This window comes from Phodopus roborovskii, unplaced genomic scaffold, assembly GCF_943737965.1.
Source record: "Phodopus roborovskii unplaced genomic scaffold, PHOROB, whole genome shotgun sequence".
Taxonomy (NCBI): Eukaryota; Metazoa; Chordata; class Mammalia; order Rodentia; family Cricetidae; genus Phodopus; species Phodopus roborovskii.
In genome coordinates, this window is record NW_026126639.1 from 150001 (window position 1) to 170419 (window position 20419).

At 43.2% G+C, this 20419-nt stretch overlaps 1 protein-coding gene across 12 annotated transcripts in view; it reads left to right on the top strand.

Moving 5' to 3' along the window:
* The window catches only part of Plekha5 (pleckstrin homology domain containing A5), a 152784-nt gene that overhangs the window by 56986 nt on the left and 75379 nt on the right, over positions 1-20419 (top strand). The window contains exon 1 of one of the 12 annotated variants that reach the window (XM_051173422.1): positions 283-334. The exons of the other annotated variants lie outside the window; for them this stretch is intronic. The gene's annotated coding sequence lies outside the window, so the exon portion shown is untranslated. Of the gene's footprint in view, positions 1-282; positions 335-20419 lie in introns of those variants that run through there. 12 annotated transcript variants of the gene reach the window in all.

Consider the following 20419-nt stretch of genomic DNA (forward strand, 5'->3'; position numbering starts at 1 on the left):
GTAGGTCATGGCATGCTGAGATACCAAGTCATCTAAGTAAGATACGGAGCATGCTCATAGGAAGGAGCCGCTCCAGACGATTGCGGTGCTGGAGCAGGAGGAAGAGAGAGCCTGGTGTCTGCGCTCTGCAGAAAGCAGAAGCCTGGGCCGGAGAACTGCTTCCTGAGCAGGGGACTGGCTGGTGTCCCAGGAGGCTGTGCCTTACTCAGAGCTGCGGCTTACTCTGTGCTGGCTAACGCTGTGTGGCTAGTGACTTAGTGAAGGTCTACAGGAGATCGCCCTGCATTCAAGGCTCATCCTTTGTAGATGTAGACCTCGCCAGTTCATCTCTGAGGTAACGGAGCTCACCAGCAGCTATGACGGCACTTTCCTGGCCTTCTACAGATGCCATTGCTCTTTGTGCTGAGTAGTTGCTGGCAAAATTGTGTGCTCTGAGACCAGGATCTTTCCATTCGGGCAGTTTAGCTAGTATTCTTGTATTTCACATACTTGCATTTTACTGTTGTCTTGCTTTCTAGTGAAATCATGACTTTTGCTACAGTTCTGTATTGGATTTGCTAAAGTAATAGGTGAGGCCTTTTAGCATAAGAGCAGTTATTTATACTAATGTACATATCATATTAACCAGGCGGTTCAGACATAAAGTTTGCTTTGCAATACAGTAAAATGAAAATGGCAGTACATTGTAAAATGTGCTCCGGTCCCGTATCCATGTTGGGAATTGGTTCTGTTTTTTAACTTTGCATTAACTGTGGAAGTGTGTGGAACATTATTTTGATGATGCTCGCTAGGCAGATAAGTTGAAGTAGCTTCTAATCTTTTAATGCAAAATGTATGTTTTAGAACGTAAAGGAAAGATGTGTAATGTGTTTTTATGGAGTTTACTCTTGAGATAGCAGAGATGTTTATGATCTTGTACTATCCTGTTTTTAATGAGCACTGTGCTTTGCCATTTGCAATAGATGACAATTGATGACCAAGTCTTCAGGGTATTCTGGAGATTAAAATTCTGCCTCTGGGTTTGGGATGAGTGCTGTAGCTTTGGGAGACTTTGAGAGAAAGCATAAATTACCATATGTCTTTCCTTAGGGAAAACCGTGTTGTACATACGAATGCCCAGTCGGGAATTGAGGCTTAGAGGTACTTTGAAGAGCTCTAGAGAGAACGTGTGGGGGGAATGCTGTATGCTCAGTGCCACCACATGCCAGGCAGTTACGCGACACTTTCTAAAATACCTCTATTTTGTGATCTGCCCCCACTCTGCCATTTCCCAGGATTGGCACATGGGGAGGAGGTGGGTGTACATTTAAGCTCGGCAATTCGTAACGAGGAGGCTGGCAGCTGGACATGGGGTGGGCGAGGTCCTCACACTTTATCCTGTTTCTCAGCACTGACTCCCCTGTGACCTCGGCATCACAAGTGTCATTTATCTGCCCTTTATTTTTAGTGTAAGACTTTGCTGTGTGAATAGCAAGTTCTTTACGGTGTCTAAAGTGTTTATTGCCTGGACTGTGCCTGGATGCAGGGCTGTAACACATGGCTGCCATGACACTAGCCAGCTCCATCCACTCTTATGTATTTTGCTGACTTCTTTTCTCCAAATATTTCAGATGAACAAAATGTGTAAACCTCTGTTGATTTCAAAGTTAATTTGTATATTTAGTCCTATAGAGCGTGTAATCATGGAACATTGTATTACTTAGCATTATTGTAGAACATTCTGGCTCTTACTTAGCATTACTGTAGAATATTCTGGCTCTTGAGTAGAAGAGGGCCATGCTTTTGTTTTGTCTTTTAGCTCGTAGAGGAGCGAAAGAGTTGCAAGCAGAGGGATGTGGAAAGTTGCTGATTGCAGAGTCAGCCAGTGTGTTCACCTCCCAGCTGCAGGACAAAGGCTCACCAGTGCTGGCGACTGATGAGGGGCCCTGTGGTCAAGTCAGTTTGAAAGGAGCAAGCTACCCAGGCTTTTTATAGAAAACATGGCCTTTTCCATCCTGCTCAAGTACTTAATTTCTCCTAGAATAATTTTCTTTATAAGCAGTTAAACATGTGGCAGGTGCTCTGATAATGCAAATAGGAGAACTCTGCTCATGGTGGAGGTAGGAGGCCCCCAACACGGGGAAGAGTCCCTAGGAGAAACAGGTGCACAGTGAGCCTTAGCTAAAACCTAAAAAGTGTACACGCCCTGACCAGGGTCTGTGCAAATCACATACTATTTCGGAAGCCAGTCAGAAGCCTAGACAACAAATACATGAGGTCATACAATGAAATAGAGACCAAGTAGAGATTTTTATAATTTTTATAATTCTTACAAGTCTCTGTTCCTCTTGGTCCTCCTAGTGAAGGTATAGTGCACACACCTGGAAACCAGTGCTGGCAAGGCAGAGGCACTCCAGGCCAGCCTGGGCAATATATAGCCAGGTAAGGCTTTGGGGTGGGGGTGGGGGGGTGGAACCAGTTCTTATATATTATTCCCGTGGAAAACAAATTTTTCAGAAGATGCCATTTGTAGTAAGAAAGTAAGCAGCCTTTGTGATCTGGGTGACCTTTCTCTGTTCCATTTCCTGCCATCTGTAACTTCTTGTGCATGTCTTCAATTCCCTGATTTTTTTTTTTCCTCGACTGTGAACAGAAATGTCAATAATTTTTTAACATGTGAAAATCACATTTTTTATTTTAGACTGGTATTAGTTGATTAAATAAATAAATATTACCTTAATTTCCTCCCCAAACAGTTATGTAATTAAAAATATCTATCTCACAAAAGCATGCTAATTTATTTATTTAAAATTTATTTGGGTACTTTGTATGTATGAGTGCTCTATCTGCATGTACACCTGCATACTAGTAAAGGGCATCAGATCCCGTTATACATGGCTATGAGCCAACATGTGGTTGCTAAGCCATCTCTCCCGTCCTCAAGCATAATGATTTATAACTTAGGGTGTTTTGTTTTATTATTTATTTTTGCATATGAGTACTTTCCCCAAATTTATGTCTGTGTACCACATTGCATGTCTGGTGCTTGGGGAGTAGAAGAGGGTGTGGAAACTTCTGGAACAGGAGTTATGTGTCAATGGTTGGGGGGTGACATTGGGTGATGAGAACCAAACCCAGGTCCTCTGGAAAAACAGATGTTCTTAACCACTGTCCCATCTATTCATCTCCTACTTAGGATGTTTTAATACCAGTATGGTCCAAAAAACGAAAGAAGAAACAAATGTGAACAGGATAATGTTGAAGAGTTTCCATTTTTAAAGCCAGCTTTGTTTTGAACTCAGTAGTAGTAGTAGTAGCGGGCTTTTGAGACAGGATCTCATGTAGCCAAGGATGGTCTTGAACTCCTGATCATCTGCCATCTGTCCTTTTAAAACATCAATAAAACTATTAGGAATCAAACAGATTATTGAATAATTTTCTGTAATTCAGTTCTTTGTATTTCTGAGATCCACAGATGAGGCTCAGCTGTCAGGTTGGCAGTGAATGTCAGGTAGGTCAGCTGACCTGATATAAAAGTAGTGTATTTTCATGAGCTCTCAGGGGTATAAATGACTTACGATAGGTATCGTAGTGTTCTATTGCTGTAGCGAGACACGATGCCCATGGCAGTTCTTATGAGAGAAGGCATTTGATTGAGGCTTAGTCCATTATTGTCAAGGTAGGAAGCGTGGTGTGGTGTGCAGGCAGACACGGTGCTGGAGAGGTTGAGAATTCTACTCCTGTATCCTCGGGCAGCAGGAAGAGAGAGATTCTGGGTTTGGCTTGAGCATTTGAAACCTCAGCGCCCCCCCTCAGTGACACACTTCCTCCATCGAGGCCACACCTCCTAATCCCTCCCCAGTGCCTGGTGACTATGTATTCCAGTGTGTGAGCCGATGAGGACGGTTGTCGATCAGGCCACCACAGCAGGTTGATCAGAAGCGTGTGATTAATAACCTCACTCGAGTTAAGCCAGTCTGCAGTGGCCCCGTGCAGTGTAGCTCTGCAGTGGTTTCCATCTGGACTCTTGTGTCACTTCTCCTCGGTGCTCATAGCCACTCTCGCACGCTGTGTAGCAGTGGTGAGTTTAGACACGAAGGTAAGGCCTTATGAAAGAGAGCAGCAATGGTGACGTCGTAACCCTCTTCCGGGCTGTGCGCTGAAGGTGACCTCAAGCTCCAGAGCTTCTTGCCTGCAGGAATTCCGGGCTTATAGGCGTCAGAACCTCCTCCTCTTGCCTGGTAGAAATCCCCTTCTCCTGGCTCTCTTCCTCTCTTAGGATAAAAAGGCTGTCTCCGAGTCTGGAGTGTCCGCAGTGACTGTTGCTGTCGGTGTGTGGCGTGCCTCCTCACACATCTGTCACGGCTTTCACAGGAGTCTGGCCTTTAAAATGATGTGAACTGGGGCCTGGACTAATGGCTCAGAGGTCAAGAGCACTGGCTGCTCTCCCAGTCCCAGATTTGATTCCCAGCACCACATGTGACTCCAGAAGCCTCCACGGACACCAGATGTGCACGTGGTACACAAATATCCATGCAGCAAAATACCCACACATACAAAATAAGCATTTTTGTAAAATTATTTGAATTGCAGCACATTCCGTGATCCTCAGCCGGTCTTCGGCTAAGTGTGTGCTAAGTGTGTGCACACCTCCCTGCACTCCAGCCTTGATTGCTTAACCCGTTTTCTTATGATGTTTGATTTCTTGCACGTATCCTGAATTCTGCTAGCTAGGTTGATTAACAGCCTTTATTCCCGTGTTTGTGAGGATCCTTGGCTCCTCTGCTGTTCCGCTCACCCGCTTCAGGGACTTTTTTGTTTGTTTGTGTTTTGAGAAGTTGATGATTTGCTTTATTTGCGGCTTAGCTTGTGCTCCAGCATCCCCATTAAGTTTGAAGTCTGACTTATATTGCAGTGCTCCTTGCTCTGAGCCTGTTGACTGCGTGCAACTCCACATTTAGTCTGGGAAGGGAGAAAGCAAACACTTCGAGATCCAGGGGGCCAAGGCGCCTGTCCTCAACTGCTCAGGGGCGCAGGTACTGTGGTTGCCATACCCCAGCGTGTGAACACTGAAGGTTGGTCTTACTAGATCAGTGTTACTCTCCCTGACATTGGAGATAGATCAGATTTGGTTTCTTGATGGCTTAATTGCCATGTTTAACCCAAAGTAGCATGTGGATACTCAAGCTATAATAAAACAGATAAACATCTTTTTTAAAATATTCTGAGATTTTGTAATATTTTCCAAGTATAAATTGAAAGTACTTTGGGGGCTGGGTAGAAGTTTCAGTGGGTAAGGGAACCGGACTTCAGATTTCCAGCATGCACTTGCTACATCCCAGCAGCTCCTGACCACCCAGCCTATCTGGAAGGGGCAGCCTCCCATTCAGTGGGAAATCCTATGCTAAGACAACAAGATGGTCTCTTTCTCTTCCAGTGCCAGGCGCTTTGGGAGCTGCCAGATACCGTTCAGATACAGGCACTGCCCACACAAGCATGCATGCACAAAACAAAAGTAAATAGATCAACTCTACAGAGGTATAAAGTCACAGATCTTGAACATTGGGCGGGCTGAATATCAGTAGAATTCCCCGTGGACGGCATTTGGCGTAGAAGAGTTTCCACAAAAGAAGGTCGAGGTTAGGTCAAGGAGCTGAGTGGTGACTGTGTCCTTGGAGTGGGGTCATCTTTTTTCCTTGCTTGCATAAACTAATATTTATTTGTCTATTTAAAAGTAGATACATCTTAGATGAAACTATTAATTTTCCTTAGAGAAAGTATGGTTTGTCTACTAAAGACAATTGTATAAATTTATCAGAAACGTTTGTTTCAGGGCAAGTTGTTGTGGGTGTGAGGATGGGGGTAGAGAGAGTGTGTGCAATAGCAGTTAGCATCTAGCTAGCTCTGTGTCTTATGACAAAGAACAGGACTGTTGGCAAAGTCAGGGCCCCACCTTCCTGTTTGTGACCACCCAGTCCCTCATCTGTTGCTTTTCTCTCTACCGCACGGACAGCGAAGAGTTAATAGTTTAGGTGGTCATTTTAAAGTGTGTCCATGGTCAGTGGGACATAACTGTGGGTGAGTTCCCCATCTGGACACTTGGGTTCTTGAGCAGATAACATGAAATTCGGAGCAGGGATTGAGCTGCTTTTAGCCGAGCTACTGAAGAGAGAGTTCATGTTGAGTAAGGGCTGATGCCAAGCACCATTTCGAGCCCACAAAGCCTCACGGTAGACACTTGATCACGTCGGTCTGCTTGGTGCGGTACTGCAGAATTTATTTGCTTACTGAAGACTGTTTCTTTTGCAGTGTCTGGCCTCTCTTGTCTCTTTAAGCTTGTTGAAAGATATTTTTACTGTGAAATATAAAGCGTGGTGAGTTAAAAATAATACAGAAGCTATGACTGTGCACAGACACTTAGTCACTGTGGGTGTTTAGCGTTCTCTGCCATGAAGTGTAACAAGAAGGCATGGCCTTTGGCGTGTTGGCAGCAGAGATTTTTGTTCCTACGGGAGTGGTGTGAGTTGTGTAATTGTCCTTTGGGAAACAGTGCCTCCACCCTCATCCCTGCCAGAAACTTCAAGTTACCCCCTTTTTTTTTTGGTTTTTTCGAGATAGAGTTTCTCTGTGTGACTTTGGAAGCTATCCTGGCATTTGCTCTGTAGACCAGGCTGGCCTCGAACTCACAGAGATCCTCCTGCCTCTGTTTCACGAGTACTGGCACCACCACTGCCCGGCCAAGTTACATTTTTTTTAATCTTTAAAATATTTTTATATTTGAAAGAGTGTTTGTGACCGTCTAAGAGTATATCGTTGGTAAGCTATGCAAAGAGCCCACTCCCATTTCCTGGGTGGATTTTAAAATTTTAGCAGTTGTGGGCTGTTAAGAGAGCGCAGCAAGTAAAGGCACACTTCCCCCAAAGCCTGTGATCCGGTTCAGTCTCTCAAACCCAACTCAGAGTTGTCCTCTGACCCCTCCACATACATGTGCACGCATAGCATACATGTGCACGCGCGTGTGGGCACACACACACACACACACAGATTTTTTTTAAATAAAATGAAAATTTAATCATAATGAATCCCTTTCTCAAAAACATTAATTAATTAGCTAATTTATTAAAATACAGAAATCTCATTTTTAACAAGCTCTAAAAATCTGTTCATCATTAAAACTAGTGAATAGGTAATCAATAATTGCTGATGTATAATAATAATATAACACTTGAGTTTTGGCTTCCTGGCTAAATCGAGCCCTAAACCTCAGCCCTTACAACCTGTGCAACTCAAAACGACAGCTTTGGTTTTTCAAGACACGTTTTCTCTGTGTAACAGCGTGGCTGGAACTCACTTCGTACATCGAGTGTTCAAAGGTCAGATGATAATTTAATAATAATTCTCCAACTTACAAATAAAATGTATCAGAAGAGTGAGTATAATTCTGATTTGGGTACAGATTACATTTGTATTTATAGAGCGTGTGTTTTGTCACAAACACAGGGTTTTATGTGTGAGCTGGTGTGAGCCCAGTACATGTGCTCAGTACATTTTAATTATGCCTGATACTGTTGCTGCTGTCATCAAACATGGTGGCTCACAACTGTCTAAAAGTGGGATCTGATGCTCTCTTCTGGTTACACATGTATATGCAGATATAACACCCATATACATAGAATACGTAAATAAGTCTTTACAAACATATAGTACATGAGGAAATTTAGAAAGGCAGTCAGAGAGCTTTGGTCAGCGCTAAGAGCACTTAGCAGAGTTCAGGAGTGTAAAGATTCCCAGGTGTTAGAAGCTGTGTAAGAACGAAAAGAGTGATAGCCTGAGACCGTTCGTGCAGGCCATGCGTCTGCTGATTGGCCTTTGAGAACGCAGTTTCAGTAGGATGCTGGAGGTGGGCTCTGGAGGAGTTGGGCTGGAGAAAGATGGAGACGTATGTTATCTGTTACTGTAATGAAGCACCCCAAGTCCTATGTTTCTGCGCCTCGTGTGGGAGGCGTGGTCATAGGGACACCAGGTGGTGCCAGGCACTTCAGTTACTAAGATGGAAGGCAGTCTGCCAAGACTGCTGGAAATGTGTCCTTCACTGTGTCACATGACCGAACCCAGTTACATTTGCCTAAACCTCAGCCCTTACAACCTGTGCAACTCAAAACGACAGCGGTGCTTTGGTTTTTCAAGACACGTTTTCTCTGTGTAACAGCGTGGCTGGAACTCACTTCGTACATCAGGCTGGCCTTGAACTCACAGAGATCCACCTGCCTCTGCCTCCCAAGTGCTGGGATTAGAGGTGTGTGCCACCATGGCCAGGCTAGCAGTGTTTTTATTTAAGGTATATTCTCGTTATTTTTATGTATGTTTGTGGATGTCCGTGTAAAGAATACTAAGTGTGTGGGTGTCAGTAGAGGCCAGAGCAGAGTGTGGGGATCCTTTGTGGAGAGCAGCCTGGTGTAGGTGAAGGGTCTAAAATCAGGTCTTCTAGAACAGCAAGTACTTTTAACCACTGAGTCAGCTCTCCAACCATAGCACAAGTGACTTAAAAAAATAAAATAAAATAAAAACAACTATTTAGTTAGTAGGAACAGTAATGGGGAGTGCTAAACACCCACATAGATATGTTTGTTCTTATTTAGGAAGTGATCTTTAATTCCATCAGACCCAACAGGAGCAAGAAATAAACTCTTCGCTACTTAAAAATTCATGTTTTCAGCAATCGTATCCAAAAATGTTCTGCAGTAGAAAGAGCTCCACAAAGTGTACTATTTTTATTTTCTCTGAAAATGGGTTTCCAAATTGTCTGATTGGTTTTTGCCTCAGTCAGAAGGAGGGAATTTCAATAACGTGTCTACCCGTCCCCAAACAGACTTTGTTCATGCTGGGCAAATGCTCTACCGCGGAGTTAGAGCCCCAGCCAGCTCTCAATAATTTACACAGGGGATGCACCAGGGCTACAGTACAGGGGGCCGCAGTCCCTGGAGTCCCCAGGTTATCCAGGCATGTGTGTCTGTTCTGTGTGGGTCAGTAAATCACCCTGAGCAACAGAATCAACTGTCTTATTTTCTTTTGTCCTATATGTCTTGTATTTTTTAAGATATCACTAAATATTAAAAAGAAACTATAGGAAGATGTAAAATGTTTAAAGTATAATTAACCTTTCAAATTGACATGGAATTAAACATTTTTATAACAAATCTTAATTCTAGCCTGGGAAAGCAGTGTTTATTTTGGATTTTATTTTGCATGCAGACCCTGGATTCTCCTGTGTCCCAGACTTCCCTTGAGTTGCTATATGATGGTGGTGGTAGGGGGATGGTCTTGAACTTCTGATATACATGCTGCTTGCTTCATTCTAGGCTGTGCTAAGGACTAAACTGAAAGCTCTGTGCTTAACTCTGCATCCTGCATAGCTCTGCCCACTGAGCTACATTCCCAGAGCTCCTCTTTTTTTAGTTCTGACCTTGCTGTCTATTGAACCTATACATAATAATTAAAGAAGCAACTTGAGGGCTGAAAAATTGGCTCTATACACACCTTAAGGACCTGAGTTCAAATACCCAGAATCCATGTAAAAGCTAGATGGTGGCATCCACCTGTAATATCAGCCTTCCCAAGGCAGGAGGACCCCTGGAACGTGTGTATGCCAGCGAGCCTGGCATTCACGGTAGGAGACATTAAAGAGAACTCTGTCTCAAAACAAGATGGAAAGCATGGACTGACAATGGAAGCTGTCCGCTGACCATACGTGTTCATGTGTGCGTGCATACAAATATTTCACTTAGAAATAAAACAGCTGGGGGGCGGGAGAGATGTCTCAATGGTTAAGAGCACTTGTCGCTTTTGTGGAAGACTCGGGTTTGCTTCTCAGCATCCAAACAATAGCTCACAACCTTTTGTATTTCCAGTTCCTCTTCTACCTGAGGATCAAAAGGTCTGCTTCACCTGTATCATAACATAAGCAAGATACCCGTCTTTGCTGTGTGAGACCCTGACTCAGAAATGAAAAGGGGAGGTCATGCCAGTGTACCTCATGTGTCACTATTTTTAAAATATGGTTTAAATTGTTCTTAAGTGTAGTGAGATAGTCCTTCTGTAGCACTGACCACGCCCATTGGGTGGAGCCATGGGCGGAGGTGACCTGAGGGAGGAGGTCGGAGGGGGCGAGGAAGGCGCTCGCTCTTTCTGGTGTGACTCGGACAGGAGAGGATGGGGTCGAATTTCCTGGTGTTCATCTGTCTAGGTTGTAAGTTATTTCTCCCTGAATAAAAATCTATTCGGCCTATTTGTTTATCCTGATCCTTATTTACCGCAATAAGGTCCCTCTCCCATTTCACCATTCTGACACCATTTGGCCTTCCTTTGGTCATGCCAGTGTACCTCATGTGCCACTATTTTTAAAATATGGTTTAAATTGTTCTTAAGTCTTCTCCCTCCCCCAAAACATAAGCAGCGCCGGCGGTAGTGATATGTTCTTTCCCAGCTTTAGAAATTACAGTGTCAATGCATGTGTGAAGAGCTTGCACACGCAGTCTGTGTTGCTGTGCACACTCCATTTTTATTGAAATAGTGAGCACAGGAAGAGCTGGTGTGGCCTTGGAAACTTGGGTTTTCTTCTTAGGAAGTTTGGGGTGCTGGATGACAAGAGACTTCCATTGATAACATACAGATAAGAGGAGATAGAAAAATCAGTCTCAGAAATAAGTGTGAGTCAGACCTACAAAAACGTGTGGGTTTTTTGGTTTTGTTTTATGCATAAACACTTAGCCTTTTATTTTAGCTGCTGCCTTGTTCAATGTCAAATCCCTCTCAGAGCTGGGCTGGAAGTATGTGCAGATATTTGGTGGATGCTGTGTGCGGAGTTTGTGATACCTTGCCAGTCCCACCGATCACATCTTTGGGATTCTTTCTGTCATGTAGAACTTAAGTGGCATCTTCAGAATGCACCAGACTGTTTTCCGTGCTACATTTCATTTCTTATTGATTCAAATGTGGTTTATTAGTCACAGAATGTGACGGACACCCTTGGTACCTACCAGGCTGCTCTCCATTCTACCCTCCAACTTTCTCCCACTTGGAAAGGGTCCCGATTTTATTCTAGCTGGTTGTTTTTGTTTGTTTGTTTGTTTGCTTGTTTGTTTTCTCCCTCTCATAGGCTCTGGGAATGTGAGCTTCCTAGGTTCTAGGGCATAAATAACAAATAATTATTCTTAGGTAATTAATTCCCCACCGCTGCCAGTAATTGGTTTATGATGAGGAGCTTCTGTGTGATTTAAACACACAGTACTGTGTCCTTTAAGTAAAACATCACCAGATGTGGGCATTGTACAGTTGCAATAACACCCTTATTTTCCTTCTTCCCTATCCTAGAATAAGACATTATTTTTCAAGATGAATTTTTGGTCCCAAAAAACTGTCCTGACATCTAAACTGAGTAAAATTCAAGAGGGGAAAATTGTAATTCCTAGCCGACTCTGTTCCCCTTTAGAGCTTCCTTCCGAGAAGTCTCATAAGTGTTTGTGTCTTAGCAGCTGCGCCTCATGAACGTGGCCATACCAAGTTACAGGGAAGCCAGGACAGATGTACTTAGCTGGACGCGTCTCTTTGCTGAGTAAAGTTGAGCACGAGAGTAAAAGAGGGCCGTGGGTAGGGTAGCAAAGATGATGTCCACGCCAGTGTGGCTGTCAAAGCCTGGCCCTACCCTTCTCAAGTTCCTTAGTGATGTTGTAGTAAGTCTCCGTGTAACGGTTTCTATCTGGTATAGTCTCTCACAGCCAAGCAGCCTGAGGCCACTTGACCCACGAGTGCCGGGCTGACCTGTGCTACCTAGGTCCCAGTTTTGAAGCAAAGCAAATGTTTTTCTTTCCCACTCAGTTCTTTGTTTTTGTTGTTGCTGTTGTTGGAGGTAGCCGTGGTGTTTTTTTGTTTTTTTGGGGGGGAGGGGGTGGCTCGGGCCTTTTAGTAGCTTAAAATCTGCACAAACCTCGTTTCGTCAAACTAAATCTCACATCCTACATTATTCATCTGCTTGTTTTGATTTTTCATGGCGCTGTGAATCAAATCTATGGTCTTGCATGTACTAAGCAAATGTTCTACATCTAAGCTACATTCCCAACCCCTGGTTTGCTTCAAACAGGGTCTTACTATGCATATCCCGGAATGGTGTTAGATTCAAGACCTCCCTGCTTACCCTAGCCCTCCAAACGCTGAGATTAGAGGTGTGCACTACCACATCCAGGTTCAGCTCAATTTTGACTTGCTCGTGTGTGTGTGTGTGTGTGTGTGTGTGTGTGTGTGTGTGTGATAAAAATTTGCTTACGTTTTTTAATTTGTTGTTTGAGAATTTTAAAATAATGCATTTTAATGACACCCATTCCTCCTCCTACCCTCCAGCTCCTCCTCCTCTAACTCCATCCACCACTTCTGCTCATGAGCTTTCATATTTAAACTCACTGAGCCCACTTAGCACTGGCAGGGCCTGTGTGGGTTTTATTCCTTCCACACCCAAAGAAAACTGATTCCTCCTTCCCCAATAGCTGCAGTTGCTAGTAGCTCCAAAGCTCAGATAGGAGCTCTTCCATCCATGCTGGGATGTTGGCTGACTTCATCTTGCACAGGTCTGGTGAGTGTGTGTGTGTGTGTGTGTGTGTGTGTGTGTGTGTGTGTGTGTGTGTGTGGTATCGGGGCTTGTTTTCTCTTCTTCCTACTCATCCTTTGTAGGCCCCAAGATCAAAGTTTATACTTATATTTTACTTAAATATTTATCCCACTTAAACACCCACGGCCAATTTATATGTCTCATTTCTTTTTCATTTTTTTAATGCTCCCATGGGTCCGAAAAACATACTTTTACAGAAAAAGGAAAACACTATCCTCTGTAAATATTTATTTAAAAAAAACGACAAGTCTATTAACAAATTAAATCTCAACCCCGGTTATCTGTTTGCTTTAAAATTTTTAGCACTAGACAGCAAAATGAATATGGGCAACATTTCTAATACAGACTTACTCCTATCTTTCCAGTAAAAGGAAAAAATCTTGTTGGTTATTGAATGTAAACAAATAAGGAATGTGGACAGGTGAGGAGTGTGTGGAAATAGTGTGAACAGATGAGTGTGAACAGGAGAGAATGTGTGTGAACAGATGAGGAGTGTGAACAGATGGGTGTATTCAAATGGGAACAAAACATTTTCCCTTCAGTTCCAGAAATGAGGCCAGAAGTAAACAGCTAAGGCAGATTCCTTGTGCTCTAAGTCAGTGGAGAGCAAAGAAATACACAATTTTCATTTTCTGTTTTCTTAGTTTTAAGAGAAAATGCTCATATCGTAATAAAACTTGGTTTGGGAGGCCAACGAGATGACTGTTTATCCAGAAACCATGCTCCTCCTTCCTGAGGACCCAAGTTTAGTTCCTAGCACGCATGTCTGGCAGCACCTGTGATTTCCACTCCACCTGATGGCCTCTCTGGCCTCTGTGTGCACACTCATGAGGCATATATACACACACGCATGCACATGAATAGAAGTAAGTCTTTAAAAGGGAACCTAGTCGTCAGACTTCTTGTTTGGACTTTGGGTCAGGAGTGCGGCTAAAAGTGGCTTTGACATCCCACTGCTCTATCTCAGCCACAAGTCTCCGTAATGTGCTCTGTCCTGTGTAAATTGTTTTCACTCTACATTTTGCACATATTGCCATTTAAATTTTTAATATAGTGAAAACATAGTTAAAGATTCACCACTCTGTCCACACACCCCCCCCCATCAAGTAGGGGAAAGTGTAAAAGGTCCCAGAGTCATTCGTTTACCCCGCACTTCCCCTCTAGTTCAGCAGCCTGGGCGGGAGCTCTTTGAGAAGATGGTATTCAAACATAACTTAAGGAATGTAAATTGTGAGGTACTACACAGCTTATAAACTGAATTGTTGTAAAAAGCAGAATTTAGAAAGGACTAGGCCGGGCGTGGTGGCTCACGCCTGTAATCTCAGCAACTTGGGAGGCTGGGGCAGGATCAGTGTTTGAGAGTTCAGGGCCAGCCTCCTGGGTTTCAGAAAGGGCTAGAAGAAGCATTAGATAACTTTAAAGACTTACACCGGACTCTGGCTGGCCATAGAAGGTGAGGCTGCTCATTAATGACCTGGGCACTAGATACTCTCAATTCCAAAGATTCTGAGTTCTATTAGTAAGCAAGTGTGCTTTAATAGCTACCACCCCCTAAGGAGGAAAGTTTGGGTGGTATGAAGGGTTTTTTTTCATTATAATTGGTTTCTTCCCAAGCAGGTGTTTATGCACTAATTGGATTCCTAAGGTATTCATCTCTTCCAATTACTTGTTTCAGGCGCTTGCTGTTTTGTGAGATTTTTATCTCTAAGAGAACAGCAACTTGAAACAGAAAACATCTTGGAATGATTCCTGGATAGTAAATGGGACACGCCCTCCCTTTTCTTTCTTGATTTTTAAGACTGTCTCCACCTCCTGGGAACAGAGATCACAGGCGTGTGCCACAAAGTCTAGATCATTCTAGGATTTTTCTCATCAGAAAGATGAAAATCAGTAACAACCAATGCAATGTCTCTCACTTCCTGTCTTACAGTAGGGTCAGGTGCTGGAAGAAAAGACTAGAGGATGTGTTTCTTTCTCTGTAGGAGGACCTCTACTCAAATGTTAATTTTGAATGAGTTGTCCTCACATTATGAATGGAATTGGGTTTCAGATTGGTGTATTCAAACATGAGTCTGGTTTATAGAATAATGTTGACGACCCAGATGGGTGGAGTAAGTCAGGGCCAGCCGTGGCATTTTCAAGATTGAATACCACTGAGAAGCGAAATGCTACGTAAGGAGTGACAATGACGGTATTACAGCAGGGCCGTGGGTCGTCTCTCAGACATGCCTGAGGTGTGCTGAAGCTGTGTTGCTGTAAAGTCCTGAGGAGAACCTCACTGAACTTTCGCCCTGGTTTTTATTTGTTTCATGTGTATGTGTGTTTTGGCTGTACACATATATTATCTTTTTACCGTGTGTGTTCCTGGCACCCTCAGTGGTCAGAAGAGGACATCAGACCCACCGGAACTAGAATTGGGAGTTGCCATGTGGGTGCTGGGAATTGAACCCTGGGCCTCTGGTAGGGCAGCCAGTGTGCTTAGCCTACTTGTGATTTAGGGTTCCCCAACTGATTTGAAGTTGACCAACTCCAACGGTGTAGTGGGATGCTTGCCTTTTCTTGGCCTTCTTCCTGAAAAATGTGACCCGTGCAGGCATTTGCGATGAGCTGGATGGAAGTGCACAGGGCACGTGTGAGTTGTGAAAATCTCCTTACTGTCCGTTGTCGTCGTTTTCTCTGGGCAAATGAATAGTCTGCTATTGGGAAGCTTTTGTAGGTGTGGAGCTGGCGTTGCTTGGCTGCTGTGTGCTGTCAGCAAGGAGAGCTACCCTGACAGATTTCCTCTTGCCATAGGCAGGCCCCGCTGGTGATGGTTCCCACAAACCCCCCCCCCCCCCCCCCGGGCAGCTAGCCATTTCCTCTCCTGGCCTCTGCAAATCAGGTTATGTTCTAATGATTTGTTTCCCGCCTGCTTTCTCATGTTAAACTGTCAAGTTTGTCGTGTTGTGACCCAGAGAGGAGGGACCGCATCGTCCTGCCCCTTTCTTTCACTGCATGGCTGTTGTTAATCTGAAATGTTCTCCGGTGTTGGTATTTGAACCCAGCTCCCTAAGTGATGGCACTTTGGGGGATATGCAGGGACTGTCAGGAAGTGCTCTTTGAAGGCTTAACTCGGCCCTGGTTCCTTTGTAGCCTTCCCCTTGCTTCCCGGTGGTATGATCAGCTGCCAACGCTCGTGCAGGCACATGAATAGAAGTTAAGTCTTTAAAAGGGTGAGCTGCTTGGGCATGCCTTCCCCGCCATGATGGAATGCAAATAACTGAAAACAAGATACGATACCTGGACGGTGCAGAAATAACTGATAGAGAGAATTGGTACCTGCGGAGTAAGATTGCTCTAACTAAATCTGACCGTGCAGCGATTGGGTTTTGAGAACTGGTGTGAGAGGAATGTAAAGGAAATGCAGACTAGAGCCCTCCCCACCCCCAATGATTTAAGCAGAGCTAAGAGCCATTCGGGTAGTTTGGAAAACTAGAACCTGTAGAAACACACAGTACACAGTAAAGCCTGTTCTGAGGTTTAGACGCAAACAGTGACTCTATTGGAAATTGGACTGGAACCCATTCATGTTACATTATAGCAAAGAATCTGTTGGCAACCCTGAGACTTAGAGTGAATATAGATTGAGAAATGATGAGCTAATTAGCCGAATAAAGAACCTTTCTAGGCAGGGTAGCATTCAGGCTGTGCCATGTGAGTGCTAGCTGCTTTTAACCAATGTATCGTGAATGTCAGGAGCGTGTGAGCAGAGGAGATGTGCATGGAGAAACGTGCATTGCAGACAAAGAAACATTAAAGAGAAGCCCAACAGGTTACACAAAATGCTAAAGTGCCTTGGATATTTCCCGTCCCTGGCACCAAAATATATATTAATCAAGCGTTTGTAGAAGCCCCTGTGTGTGAGAGACAGGGAAACTAGAGTTTGCACGTGCCCTGGCCTCCTCTTCTCGGTCAGATCCGTAGAATCTCCACCCACATCCACCGAGAACTTTTCTCTCACCCAGCTCCCCCCCCCCCTTCCCACCCGTCAGTCCTCTTAGGAAATGTCCTCCAAAATGTCCCCGGGGTTGTGCATCTCCAGTCCTAGACATCTCTCAGTGGAGTTGTTTTGATCATTAAGCCCAGCAGTCACAGAGTCTCTCCCCACACAGCCCTCTAGTCTTGGCTTTCCTGGGTGCTGGCACAGAAACATGCATCGTATCATTTGGCGTGAATGAACTCGGGAAGGCTGGCTCTTTGTTACAAAGCTGTCTTGATAGCGAAATCTTCATTAGGGAACAGAAAGTCTAACTGCTGTGAGAGATAATAAATAAGCCTTCTATATTTTAGCTGTCTCATTCTGTTAGTTGATGTGATTTCTGCCTTTGGAACTGTGAGGGAAGTTTTATTGACTTTTTATTTTTCTAAGAGTCTGATTGTTTTCTTGCTTAGGATAAAAAGTTTAAGATGACTGTAATTGAATTTATCTAAATCTTAACCTAAAAAATAAAAGGAGGATTATGAGCCATATGTACCACCTTCTGGTTTTAGCAAACAGTTGGCCAGCTTTCTTATATTTCAGACTGCGTAATGAAGCAGGGTTTTTGTTGTAGCAGTTTCATAGGAAAGGGATGCTTTAGCACCCGTTAGGTTGTGTGTTAGATTTGGCTTTAAGACCGCTCCAATTAACATATCTGAAAAGTATTATACCATTAACATTCTAACAAGACAGTTACAGTAAATGTTTGGTAAAGTCGTTTGCCCGTTCTCGAATAAATTGCCATTTAGTGAGAGTCATCAGCTAGGGAAGGAGTACAGCCAGCCATTAGATGAGTCAGCTTTTGATGATGTGGCTTTATACGATTTTTCTCATCCTTACAAAAAGCGCATAGGATTGATGATATTATTAGACTTTTCCATAAGAGAAAGCCGAGCGAGGCTCGATCTGTGATCAGAGAAGGCGCTGAACTTAAAAAACGGAGCGTCATCCTCCAGCCCTGCTTCCTGTGACCGCTCAGCTGCAGACAGAACAGCCTGGTGGCATAGCACATCTCCTCTGCTAGGTTTGCAGAGGAGCAAAGTGATTGTCAGTGTTCGCTCCGAGCCAGGATCAGGGAAAAGAAATGGGCTGTACTGGGGTGCAGGTATAAATTGTTGACCTTTTATGGAGGACAACACAAATCCAAAGTGGCTCACACTCTTTGATATCCATTCTGAGTCTAGGAATTATCTTGTATAGCTAAAAAAAAAAAATAATAAAATAAAATAAAAAATAAGATAGGCAATGAAAACTTGGACATAAACCTCTGTTAATACACAGGGTTAGCTACCTGGAAGGAAGTCGGGCCTGTTGTAAGATAGCAGTCTACTGTGATGGCCTCAAAAACTTTGATGTCAAGGTGTGTTTCAACAGAATGGCTTTTGATCATTAGCATAACATTAATAAGTTGCCTGGACAGTGGTGACACTCACAGTTCCGGTTCCAGGTTTTATCAGCAGCGTGACCATAAGTAAGTGACTCAGTTTCCTCAGTAAAATGAAGGTTAGAGCAGAACCCATCCTCTTGGTCTATGAGGCTTGCATGGGTTTGTAGTAAATAGTCCATTTGAGTAGCTATCACATTTCTGGATGGTGAAAAATAGGAATTTCAGCTCTCTATCTTTTACTTGCTTAATTTTGAAATAATATGTAGGGACTTTGAAAACAACATGGGGGGGGGGGTCTGTAATCCCAGCACTCAGGAGGCAGAGGCAGAGGCCAGCTTGGTCTACAAGAGTGAATTCCAGGACAGCCAGGGCTACATACAGAGAAGCCCTGTCTCACAAAACCAAAATGAAACAAAACAAAAATCAAAAGGATCCCCTTTAGTTGGCGTGCTTACAAACAGAAAATGCCCACTTATTTAGAGCATTTATTTTAAATTTCTCACTAAGCATTTCTTTCAAAAGCTACCTGTAATCATATACCTTGATATTTTACTCGTCTTCTATGTCAAATTTAAGGAAGTTTAAGTTTATTTTTTGGCTAGAAGGCAAGCTTAATCATAACACATTCTTCCTGGAGAAACTGCTTTAATTTGCGGCTGCAATGGCAGGCTGGAATGTGACGTCAGTGTGGTGTCAGACTTGAGAGTGGCAGGCCAGCCTGGGAGCCACAGTGCGTTTCCTTGGTGGTTGGTCCTCACAGGGCTCACTGAGAGCTGCTCAGAGACAAAGGAGTTGAGTGTGTTTCCACCCCGGGGTCCCCTGTGCCTGCGGCTGAGTGTCCTGAAGGATGTTTGTGATGAAGGAGGTGAGTGACTCTCCTTCCTGCTGTTAGAGCCTCTGCCTTGTTCTCCATGACCTAAGGAGCACTCTGCAGCCCTACTGCCTCTCAGGTGCCTCGGGTTCTGTGTGTCCTACTAAACTACTGTAGTCATGTAAATATGGTTATTCGATCTGCAAATGACTTGAGCATTTTAAGAGATCACTGAATGTCTTCCTCTCAGTCGGTCCTTAACTTCCAGCTATATAAATGCATCATAGACGTGGCTTACTTTAAAGCCAAGAATTTTTATTTTAAAACAAATCTCAGTTTACCTTACTTAATTTTTTAAATCTGAGTAGATGAGAAGTTGGGTAACCTCCCTCATCCCCCAGAATTACAGGAATAATCTTCAGATATTCTTATGGAGAATACAGATGATATAAAATTTTCAATGTAGCTTAAATTAACAATTAGTTTAAATTTCCTTTGTTCATCTGGGGGGCTGTTTCTGTGGTGTGATTTAAAGTAGGAGTCCTTACTAACCTAAATTTTTAAGAACAAAATACTAGCAGGAAACTTTATATTAGAGACAATATTTTTTTTTCCATTGGAAAAAGTTTCAGGAACAGAAATTGTTAAGGTCAACAAATATGACTTTAAGAATGTATTCTTACTGGCAATACCAGTTCATGTTTCTTTGAAATATAATATAAATGCATTTAGTTTAAAGGCATGACATAAGGAAGTTCCAGTGTCTGAGCTCTTTTACTTAGAATTTCTTTTCTCTATTTTATAGTCATTGCTTATGTTGTACATATTGGAGATTCTAAAGTCTTTTCCTCTTGACATTTATAGCACATGCTTTTCATGAAGGCTCAGTAGCAGTTTTGATTTCAAACTTGTGAGGGAAGGATAATAATCCTTAATATGTCTTGTTTCGATTTTATGTAACAAATAAGAATGATATACTGTAGCTGTTTTATGTGAATAATGCATTTTTGTCATTATATAAGATAGCAAATTTAATGGCTAGATTGCTACTGTGTAATTCCCAGTGTAAGACATTTTACTCGGGTGTTTGGAAGCATAGAAATAGGGCTTCATGTTTGTCCTATTGAACTTGATGGGGTTAATATTCAGTTTTTCCCTGAAGTTGCTGAGTTTTCAGGTCCCACCTCAGGTCACTGCAAAGCTAGAAAATTCAAGAAGTGCTGTGCATGGAAAAGTCATAAGTATTTCTATTCCCTTTAAAAATGTGTTTTTAGAAGTCTGTGTTTTAAACGGAAGCGGGCGTTGCCATGGTGTGATGCATTGGAACAGATGAGGCCCACAGCTTAGACAAAGATGGTTTTGAGGCATTGTGACATCAGAGGTCATTGGCTGCTACCAAAGTGCAAGTGAGAGGAATCTGCTGTAACTTCTTTTTGAATGAACAGGAAATTAAATCTGACAAGAAAGATGGTAAGCATAGCTGTAGGGAGATGGCTTGGAATGGATCTGAAAGTTTCCTTGGCTCTAAAGTAGTCAAAGATAGTTACACTTGGCGAGAGTTCAGTG